Genomic DNA, 12,363 nt, shown 5'->3' on the forward strand with positions numbered 1-12,363 from the left:
CTTCCGCTCAAGCTTCTCTTGCCTTCTTCTGCGTGCATGCATTAACAAGAATCAGCCAGAGGTGGCCACTGGGATTTGATGTTCCTACCCTGATTCCAGCTGATTTAATGGGTAGGGTGGAGGCCTGTGGGAACAGGCCCTGGAAGCACAAGTGAATAAAGATTCATTGCCCATTCATTGGCTTGGGGTCTTCCATTGTCCCATCTTACCCACTGATGGCTTTTGCTGGTCACCGAGATGGAAGGTGATGTGGCTGTATGCCTGTTTCCAGACTGAACTGGGAGCTTAAGGCCTCTACTCTTACTCCAATTTAAAACCTTAAGGGGAACATGCTGCCCGCACCCTGCCCTTTTCTGGGATGTTCCTGCAGAGCTGGAAGGCTGGACACGGTTCGGGGAACAGCAGCACCCAGCCAGCTCTGTCCCAGCTGGGCTGTTTAAGGAGGGGCAAGGGAGCAAAGAAAACACTTTCTTCTCTGTGTGTTGGTGTTTTTTTGGTTGTGTGTGCTGGTTTTGTTGTTTCGTTTGGTTTTCTTTAATGTTTCTTTTTAATTAGCAGTCTATAGGGAAGAAAACAAAACAAAACCAAAACCAACCAACCAACCAAACTGTACGCAAAATAGTTTTTCCCTTGCTTTATTAAACACCCTGGCGCCACCTGTTGATAGCACATGGTGTACTAATGCTGGATACAAGACCCCAATAGCTGGGGTTAAGTAGCATTTTAATATTTAGTACGCGGTCTGCTTGTCAGAGCTGTTTTCTCTCTTTTCACACCAGTACACCAGGGCTTCCTTTATGCAAAGACTGGAATGCTCCCTCCAGACTACCTTGCACTGCTTTCAGAGCCCAGGCAGCAGCAGATGCAAGTGATCAAGGATGCATAAACATTCAGCAGTGAGGGAAGAGGCAAGGCTAGTATGCAATGGAAGGATGAACCACTGATTTCTGGGTATTTTGTCTCCCCACTGGCTACTGATTTCTGGGTATTTTGTCTCCCCACTGGCTATTTTAGCAGATTGATCCTATTTTAGGATCTTTTTGAGGTATACCAGCTCTACAGTTCTCTGCTGGTTCCTGTTAACAAAACAGATTCTTGCCAGGAACCATGTCTGATAAAAGGATTTAGGCACAAGGATGAAATCAAGGGGGAATCACTTTTGACTTCCCAGTCTTTGGATACATGAAAGATGTTTTCTTAGCTCTGGAGTCAGGAAAACCATATCTGTGCTGATATGTGTTAGGCTGGCTTCATCCAACTGCTGAAGAAAAGAGGCTTCAGTCCCTTTGAAGTTTAGCCCTCTGAGCTTAGGGCTGATACAAGCAGCTGAAGTGGCAGCTTTGCCCTTTGAAGATGCCTCATTTCTGTCTCAGAGTTTCCTTCATTTTTTTCCTTTCAAAGCTGATAGAGTTAAAGGAATACAAAGTCAGTGTGAACTCAATATCAATAAGGTTCTAACATCCTGGTAAAAAGAACAGAGTAATAACCTGAGTGGAGCAGCAGCAGGTTTCATCACATCCATCTCTGATGGAAAACACTATTTCCCCTGGTCCCTCCATGGAGTGCTGCTATGTGAAACAAAGGGGGACTTTCATATCACCTGCATGGAGGCACTAGTTCAGATGCTCAGCTGAATGGGTTGGGCCCCCTCAGAGACTCCTGGATCCTCATTTGTACTATTATCTTCTGGAGGTGATTCCTTCACCATGACTACAGAGGAATGAGTCTAGTAACTTAGCACTGCCACTAGGTACATAAAGCCAGATGCTGCAAACAGCCTACAGCACCCCACCAAATCCATTCAGATTCCCCAGTTCCTCTAGCTCCTCTGAGATATGTATTTCTGGATCCATTAAATCATAGATTTTACATTTTCTAATTACTCTTTCTATGTTCTTAATCAACAATTAATTTTATAGCATCATTCTGACTTCCTGAATATTCAGACTTCTTTTATTTTTAAAACATTATAGATAGATGTAAAAAAAAAAAAAGCCTCTCCCAGCCATTTTGAGTCATCATTAATTTAATTCATTTCTTGTTTCTAATTGCCTCGTTATCTCTCTAGCTACATTCCCATTCTGATATTTTAGGTAAAAAAAAAGCCCAAACCAACCTTCTGGTTTCTCCTAGCTCCTTTGGCTAACAATAACTTGTTCTGGGGTTTTAATTGCATTTTTAATTAAGGCTGCTACAACCCCATTGGCTCTGAGCCTTTAATCATGCACAGTATTTTTTAGCGTGCAGTGCAGTGCACGCTGGTCAGCAGGGACAGCCTCTCACAGAGGTTGTAGGGAGAGAGCGGAGCACATCACACTGTCTGCTTTAAGAACCTAGGCAGGGAATGAGGCGATGTTAGTTAATTTCTTAGCTGTCTCACACGTTTGTGTTTAATTTATACACCTCATCACTGTCTCAGTTCTCTGCCTATAAAATATTCTCTCTCTCTCTTATCAGCTAGTTGCCCGATTTACCAAAAATACTCAGCTTCCTTGTGCCTTGGTTTAATCACCCTGCCAATTATCAGTGAGTTCTTTGGCATGTGCCCTCACACAGGCAGCAAATAATTCCTCCTGCCCCAGCACTGGCCCTTCTGGCATTTGCAGGGTGTCCAGATGGTTTCCTGTGTGGCATAAACCCTCACCAGCTGCCTGCCCGCACCTGAAACCCTTATCTGCTGCACTGAGCCTGAGAGGGGATGGAGCAGTGTGGCTGGCGGTCCATACCCAAACCTTCCCCTTCCTCTACACGTTTGCGCATCCTTTGTGTGAGCCAGAATGGGAGCATGTGCTGTGACTCATAACATGGTACCACCTCAAGTAGAGCAGTCACACATCACTAATACCTAACTAGTCTAGAGGGCACCTGTTATAGGTGGGTTCAGTGATTCACTGTTGCTTCACTTTGTATGACTCATCTCTCTGACCCTGTGTTAACAGGAGTTGTGTTTAAACAGTTGTAGGTGAACGCCCTTGACACTGCGGTCATTGAAAATGGCATTACTTTATTTCAAAGAGTGCAGAGATTTTAGCTTTCACATCCTTGCCAAATTCTTACTTGGGTATTTACTTTTTGCATCTCAGAATGTTTTCTATTATTTTTACTGGCAACTAGTTTCACTTCCTACCCTAAACCTTATTGAGTTGTTCATACACTGTGTGTAGTGCAGCACAGAATGGAGCTTTTAGGTATTTGTATATTCAGAAAACATTTTGAGAAGAAAAGCCAGTGTGTAATACTAAAATGTAAGAATATTTCTTATTAGTAATTTATTCTTCAACTGTCCTGAGAGGTACTGGTGTATATAAAATGCTCTGATTTTCTTTGATGAAATATGAGCTGTAAGAACAGTCACTGCTTTTAAACACAAATGAATCTGAGGTGTCATAATTACTCTGGCTCCAGATTCAACAGATTTCACAATGCCTTAGAAAAGCATAACCAGTTATATGACTGAAGAGTAATTAGTACAGTAAAAGCAAGATGGACTTATTGTAAAACAAGCTAATATACTTAATTTATTTCTGCTTCTTCAGGAAAATCTATTGAGGAAGAAATAATTACTTAAATTTCTCACTGGCAGCCAGGAGCTTCTGACAACCACTGAGCCAGAGTGCTGGTATCAGAGAAGCCTTTCCTATACGGAATGCCCTGACCAGCTCTGAAGAGCAAATGGTCACATGTGGGAGCCCACAGGTTCTCCCTGCCCGATGGGGGCAATCCCAGTGATGAGAAATGGAGCAGCTGCACGGAATAATTCATAAATAACTTTCAGAAAGTTATTAGCATTTCAAAGTTAGTTTCCAGAGAAAACAGACCCGCTCTGATATGGCACCCAGCAAGGTTTATTCCTGTGAGTCTAGCTCTCAAAATATGTTTATCCAACAGAAGTGTCAGGGATTAGACAAATCCCAAATACCAACTTTTCAGTGGGTGTTATTATCCCCCAGAACCATTCATATTCACAGGCACTCCCATGAAAAAAGGGACATTTTTCTCCATGCAAGAAATAATCACAGGCTAATGTTATATAAATAACTGTAACATCAGTTCTTTCTCTTTTCCTTAAGTACATACAAGATCAGATACAGTTTCAAAGCCCAAACACACTGACTTCTTCCAGGTAGCAAAACACCAGGATACAAAACGTAAGTGAGGTTTATCCATTCATCACAGCTAGTTCTTACCAGCTTGTGTAGACAGCAAGCATTTTTTCATAACTTATACTATCTTGCTTCTTAAGAACTCACTCAAGCTACCACCAAGCTCCCTAGGTTCCTCACTGTGAGTCACTACTGAAGTACAACCCTTAAACTTTTCTTATCAAGCAAAAAAATAGAAAAGTGAGTGCTTTGGGAAAGGAGGAGGGTTATCTAATTACAGGCAAGCTGCCCTCTCACCAGAAAATAAGCTTAGCTCTATGCTGAACCATGAATACGGCTCATATAGTCACTTTCATATCTAAATGACTGATATGCCAGGAGATATCTGTAAAAGTGAGTTTTTTGTTGTCTGCCCGGGCTCTTTAAGGTGTCTGATCCACTCAAACCTGACCTCCTCCTGTTTGAAGATCTGGCTTGAAATGGGCTCTCCTCCAGAAGTTCTCTTTGACAGGGGTGGGCTGAGTTTGCAAACATGTCCCCATTTCACCTGTCGGAGCTCTTCCCTGTACCCACAACTTCATAGCAGACCCATCCTGCCCAGTTCAGCATCTGTTTCCTCCAATCTTCAGAAGATTTCCAGTCCTCCTCCCCCACTATTTCTTGAAAGGCTAAAGAAAGAGAAGGGTCTCTGTGTTTGGTAATAAAGCCCATGTTAGATACTTTGAGAAGGAGTTCAAGAACTGAGGGTTGCAGAGACTGATAGGTACTGCATAAACACAAATGACAGGGAAAGAGAAAGCATCAGTTACCAAGGACTGTGGGGTTTTTCATAACGTTTATCACTAAATGTAGGAAACATCATTTATTAGCTTCCCTCCTCCTTCACTCCTTTCCTCCTTCACTTTCATGAGTGACTATAATGCAAGAGATGTTTATAGTGTTTTGTCTCATCAGACTTGGTGCTGCAGAGCAGAAAGATATGAGGTTAGCTGGTTGCACACATCCTTGTAGTGCACTTGCAGGTCTTATCAGCACAGGCACAAAGCCCTTTGGAAATCATTTCATTGCTTTAAAACCAAGCTTGACACCTATATACATGTTCAGCAGAAACCACAAGTCAGGAGGAATCCCAAATAGATCCTTGTGACGTTGTCCACTATGACAAATCCAGGTGACGTACAAAGAACTTTAGTTCTAGTTGTAAAGAATATTTCTGCCTTCTGAGCTGCTGAGACAAATAGATGACAGCAGTAAGTAAAATTTTGACCTCCATAGCTTTGGGTGGTGATTGAGATATCCAGGGTTAGTGATAATTTTTAGAACTTCACCAAGCCACATTTAGAAGCCTTTAATGTGTAATTATTTGCAGATTGCTATGAGTGTTTCATTAATGTAATTAATTTGTTTATTAATCTTTGAGTTTCACAATATTCATACTTACTGATACATGCATACTAAAATTTTTCAGCTATCTCCTTTCTACTTTTTCTTTATAATGAAGAGTTCGCGATCTGTTTTTTTTCTGTATTACTTTTATCTTTGAAAGAGCATTTTAATATAACTGTTCAATACAATAATATATATTAGAAAATCATAACCCTTGCAGGTTTTTGAAGCACCCTGTGGAGTTTAAAGGAGAACTGCATCTTCTGTAGAATGTTACAACAAGTCTCAAGAGTATCGCCAAAGGATATTCATAACAGTTCAGAGGTTTCAATAGTAATTTTCAGTAGAAGCTTTCGAATGTACCTGTAATTCTCTCATAACTTTAATAAGGCCTCTTGGGACAATCTTAGCTCACTCTATTTGTTGGTAGAGTTGTTGTGCTCTATTCCTTCAAAGTTTATGGTCAGAAGGCCAGATCATTACATGCCCAAGATCCTTCCTTTTACATTATTTGGGCAATATTAATGGGCCTCAGCATGAGCATATAGGCAAAAAAGGGAATTAGGTACTATCTAGTTGTGGCTGAGAAGACACAAATGATGTGTCTGAGAAGACACACAGATGAGACTTTCAAAGGCAAGGGATGGAACCACTTCTTTAGTTTCAGTGGGTGTTGAGCCAGAATGTTTCTGGAAGAAGAAGTTTCTTTTCAATTTCTTCACCTTTGAATAATCTCTGTAAACCTCTCTTGGCTGCTTCCTGTCCTTTGCATTTTCTTTATTCATATATTTTTAAATAACCAGACAGACACACTATTATAGTTCAATTTATTCTTCAATATTTATTTTTCAGGCTGACATAAGATTTGCTCCCATGGCTGTTGGCAGTGACAGATCTTCGGAGCCAGGAGTTCTGGATAAAAGAAATTGTGTTTCATTCAATCACATTGTCTGGAAGTCAGAAGGGCCAGGCAGACCAGGTCACCTGAGCTGCTTGTGCTGGAAATGAAGGCTCTACTTACATGACAATTTAGTGAAAGTCCATTGTATATGTCCTAATTAGATTTGAAATATCTGAACTCACCATTGTATGGTACAAAATGTGCTAAAATGGGAGAAGCTGCCTTACCTGCCTCATGTCAAAATGATAATGTTCTTTTCTTTTTTTATGCCAGAGTTTGAAGTTAACAGTTTAATTAGGTTAAAGTTTCAAGTACAGTCAGAATTCATTTGGACTGAGGTGTGATTTTTACAGTTCATTCCTGGCTAACAAGGGGAACTATTGCTTCTGAAAACCAGATGTCTTGAAGGGAAAATATTTCCACTGTGTTATATTTCAAAACGTTTAAACACAAATCCAGCAGTGGCTGAACGTCTGAGAATGGCAGGGGGATGCAGCTCTGCCCTTCTCAGAGGCACCTACACCTAAAATGCAGGTGGGATAAGCCATCTGCCTTGGTCTTGTTTACTCTGATCAATGCCTGACTTTGTGCATCACTACTGCCCATTCCCTCCACTCCCTGTCACTGCTCAGAGACTGATTTGAAGGCCATATCCAAGCTGGTCAAATGTTAGAAGTGGGATGGAAGACGAGGGTGGAAGGATCTCAGAGGCTTCCCACTATGGGAGCACACATCACCAGGACACATGGCAGGGAGCTGAGGTGGCCAGGGCCAGGCCCCTCTCTCCAGCTATCCATCCTGTTGACACACTACTACCCAGAAGGCACTAAAGCACAGCAATGTTTTGATAATTAGATGCAATATCAATATGATGTCTTTTCTTTAGGAATAGCTTTTTATTTTTCAGTTTATTTTGCAAAGAGACAAGCCTCAATTTGGAAACAGCCATTGCAAGTGGGCAAGTGGAAAACTTAATCTTATAAGTGATGGCGTTATTGTGGTATTTCACATAATGAAAAAACCCAACAAATTCTGGTCAATTAGCATCTTTTCTGCAAAAGGACAGCCATATAAATATCTTCATTTTCAATAACTTTTTTATTTATTTGTATAGTAAGACCACAGAATGAAAGAAAATATTACAATTGCTGAAATTCCACTACTGTTTAAATGGAATAAATAGTATTTCATGTATACGAGCATCACTTGTAAAACATGAAATACAGATGTTTATATCAAAATTCTGTACTGTCCTTAGCTATAGATGAACCATTTTCCTCCCAAACTTACAGGATGCAGAGTAAAGCAAATGATAACAAATTATGCTACTGAATGAGAGGAAACTAGTCAAAAACTGTATCAACTATTAGATTATCTTTCATAGCTAATACAAAGACATACTGTCCTGAATGCATGCCGTGGAGTCGTAATTTTCATAAAATGAAGGCTACATTCTGAAACTATATATGTCTTAAGGACTACAGTCTGCAGAAATACTAAAATGCACTGAAAGGAGTGATATTTAAATCTAATTATAGACAGATTTTCATACACAGCAGACAATGTAATTTCCTCTGTACTTTAGTGAAGCTATATTTAAAATAGTTTCCTTGATTATTCTACTTTCATAACCAAAACCATTTCAGTAAAAAATGCTGAGGTGAAAATTCAGTTTTCTGTGTTAACATCAAGCAGAAGAAATATGTCTAGGAGGTTGATTTGAGGGCTGGAGGGGAGATCTTTTCCTGCTGCAAAACATTGTGCCATTTGTCAACAACTTAAGATAATACAGAAGTATTTTGGAAGTAAAGTCTCAAAAGTGTATTGAACAATTGTATGTAGGATGCCATGATATATATTTTTCATAAATATTTAACACTTCAGGATAGTTACATCCAGCTTTTCTTTCAAGCTGAAATTCCCAGAAGACAGACAGGATTTATATGATCCTGTGGTAATAGCACATTTTGTTCCCCCGAAATAATGTCTGTCTATCACACAATATGAATGGGAGTGTCTAAGCAGACAGAAGCCTGAGGCTAAAAATTTCAAAGTGCCTACCTTCAACTTTCTGAATTGGTGTTTAGGAAACTACCCAGAAGCCACTTGTCTTCCCCAAGGTACTGGGCTGATACAGGTCCTTCTGTGTAAGGCTCCTTTGGGTCTGTTGTCCCCTTTGCCTGGGGAAATAGTCACACATGGACCATGTGTCACCATACAGGAGGAGGCAGCTTGCCAGCACATTTCCACATTACTTAGTGAACACAAATAAGAGTAATTGTCGCTGTGGTAATATCATAGAATCCTAGAATCATAGAATGTCCTGAGTTGGAAGGGACCCACAAGGATCATCGACTCCAACTCTTGTTCCTGCACACAACAACCCCACAGTTTACACCATGTGTCTGAGGACATTGTCCCATCTCTTCTTGAATACTGTGAGGCTTGGAGCCATGACTACCTCCCTGAGGAGCATGTTCCAGTGCTCCACCACCCTCTGGGTGAAGAACCTTTACCTAATGTCTAGCCTAAACCTCACATCTTCCTGCCAGTCCCTCAGGTTCTGTCATTGGTCACTAAAGAGAAGAGTTTGGCACCTACCCTTCCTCCTCCCCTTGTGAGGAAGCTGTAGACTGCGATGAGGTCTCCTTTCAATCTCCTCTTCTCCAAGCTGAACAAACCAAGTGACTTTAGCTGCTCCTCATACGGCCTCCTCTCCAAACCCTTCACCAACTTCATAGCCCTCTTCTGGACACTCTCCCAGCTTTAGATCTTTTTTATACTGTGGCACTCAGAACTGCACACAGTACTCTAGGCGAGGCTACACCACACTCACCTATTTCTGGAGGGAACAATAAGATTTCCCTGCGGGATGTGAGCATTCCATATTATATGGTCCCTCTAAATCTATAATAAGTTTCTGGTCTTCCTTAGTATACCCTGGCTTACCTTCCAAAGAGACCTGCCCATCGGAGACTAGGGCACTTTCTATTTTTACCTCTTGCTTAGCTGCTTGTTTTGCCTCTCTGTCCGCCAGCTCGTTCCGCCTCTCTGTCCGCCAGCTCGTTCCCTTTTTCCAATTCTGAGCTCAATTTCTGGTGTGCCTTAATAGGCATAATTGCCACTTTCTCAAGGAGTTGTACTGCTTCCAGTAGTTTCAGTATTTCTTCTGCATGTTTGATATGTTTAGCTTGACAGTTCAAGAGTCCTCTTTCTTTCCAAATTGCTCCATGCACATGCACAACCCCGAAAGCACACTTGGAGTCAGTATAGATGTTAACAATTTTACCTTGGTATATCTGAGTACTATTAATTACAAATTTAATATTAATATTTTGATTGTTTTGTGTTGATGGGGGATCTGATGTTGACTTGAAGAGAAAACAGAGGTCTGTCTAAAGCATAAAGCCTGTCAGGAAGTTTGTTCCTAAGTTGTACATGTACTGTCTCAAAATTAATTTAACAGCAATTCAGTTATAGTTAATTCTGCATCCTGGTTTAAGATTTTATCATTAGTTATTTGCACTGAGGTAATGCTTAGGACTTAGTTAATGAAAAGACAGCTTCAGAAATATGCATAGTGTTAATTTCCTTTTCCTGTTCACTTTTTGGCATGTGTAAGAGAAGAGGACTTTAGGTAGGAGCAAGAACAGGTAGAGGTATCATTAGTTTAAATGAAGAAGTGGGAGAGGTAGAGAAAATTATAATGCAGCACAAAATCAAAATCCAAAGCTGGCAATGTTCGAAAGGATTGTAAACATTAGTTCCCGGCCTCACCTTCTCAAAGCATTTTGTAGATCTGTCTTAAAATCAGGTGTGAGAGATCAGAAGAGAAACAGTGGCACTGTGAGAAATTTCTTTTTCCCTGAAATTCAGTTTTTCAGTCTTTTATTCTTTATTCCTGGCATGGTTAAAGACTTGTTTGAAGGATGGCAGGCTGGATTCTAGGAAAGAGTTTTCAAGAGGCCGAATGATCTTCTAGCACATGTTGTATTTGCTTCCCATTTATGTCTCATGAGCCAGATGGAATAGGATCAGGTCACTGATACTTGTTTTGCCATAACAGCAAGAAAAACAGATTTTGATGGTGGTGGTGTGGTTGTTCTTGTTTTTTAGTCACTTCATGCATTTGTGAAAGTACAGGAGAAAAAACCTGTCAGGTTTTTAACTGAGGTTTTTCTAGACAGACCTACATTTTAAGCTATTTCTTGAACCAGCTGTAGGCCAGACAGTTTTTATATTTCTTTCTCAGCACACGTGCCCTCATGGATATCTGGTAAATGTTACAGAAGTGTACAGTGCACTCTGACAAGTGGATAGAATGATAATGCTATTGTATTCTATTAAAAATTAATCAACCCAATAGCACAAAATCTCTTCAAATTAAAGTTTTCTTATCCCACAGAACTTTTTCTCTTGTCCTGTGGTGTTCTTTCTATCCAAGTGTCTATTTTCAGGGAAAAGCGTAGAATTTGGCCTTGCTGAAATTGTAATCATCTTAACCCTTAAAATATCTCAAAACTCAAGATTTGCAAAGTTATCTTGGGTTGAGTGACAAAATTGTCCTTTTGTACTTCTGATAGGTTTGTTAGGTTGACTGAGAATCAGTAGGTGAAAATAGGACTCAAATTCAATTTTGATTGATGAGTCAGATGACACAGTTGAGAAAAAGTAGGACACTGCAGCTTGTGTTCCTTCTAAGTGGATAAAAATAAAGGACTAAATTTTCAAAAGATCCAGGTCACTGAAGTAGGCTTTGGTATTCTTTATAGCAGGTGCATGTGGCAATAGTACCCATGGGCTGTTCCAGGCGTTGGTTCAGCGAGGCAATGAATTGCACTCATTAAAATTTAACTCTGCTGGGGCAGAAGGGTTGCCTAGAAAATGAACCTGTCCAAACAGCATGGCTAGGTAAGAGTATCACAGATTAGAAGGCTTTGTTTGTATTTCCTCATCTGTGAATAGTAACTCCTGCTTTACTTCACTGTAGTAATGTGAGCCTTTAGCGATGAGGAATAAACACCATGGCCGAGGGTTTCTGGTACCATGTGTTGGTTTGTTCTGTGCACACAGTGCAGAGGTATCAGACCCCAGAGCTATCAGGACTGACCACTGGAAAAGATGGATCTGCTCTGCAGGAATGACACGGGAAGAGTGCCTACTTCAACACTCAGCCCCACCATGTGCTGGCCGTAAAGCGTGCGCCTAGGGAAGAGGGTTGCCTGGGTTCTCCATCCCACTAGGACAGCTGTAGGAAAGCACTGGACCTTGTGCCAGCCTACAGATAAGCATTAATGTCCTTCAGGTTATAGGATCCATCCAGCAAAGGAAGTATCTAAGATCAAACACAAGGGTTGTTTTCAGGTATAGCTGAGGATCTGGGTTAGAGTATATTATATATATATATACTTTTATATTTATATATTATAATATTATATATTATATGTTTATATATTAGAGACTGGCAATGATCTGTAAGATGGAACTGTCTTTAGAATTTAAATTCTCTGGGAGTCTAGAGCTCTGAAAAGCCAAGTTGCTGTACATCCTAGCTATCCGCTATGGCTGCAACAGGAGAGATCCTTTCCCAGAGCTGCAACCTTTCTTCTTCCAGAGCCCCTTACTTCTTGGGCTGCATCTAGGCAGCATCTGGAAGTCATCCTAAGAATCTGCCTTGTGGCCCCTGTGTGATCAACACACAGGCAGTCACATCCAGCATCAGACTTCCCTACTTCAGCAAAGTAACTTGCCCTGGAGGCAATGTGTAGCTACTGCAAGGTCTCATATAGGCCAGGATGGTTGCAGGCATCCAGAAGTTCACCATTACAAATGACAACAGCTCCAGCCACCTGGGCCCAATTGTCCAATGCAGAGTCAAAGAGCAGCCAGTGTCAGGACCAGGCTCCAGCACCCTGACTCAAGTGGATGAAGAAGTCCAAGTGTGCACACTGTTCAGTCTGAACAAATTACTCA

The sequence above is a fragment of the Nesoenas mayeri genome, assembly GCF_963082525.1.
Source record: "Nesoenas mayeri genome assembly, chromosome: 3".
Lineage (NCBI taxonomy): Eukaryota > Metazoa > Chordata > Aves > Columbiformes > Columbidae > Nesoenas > Nesoenas mayeri.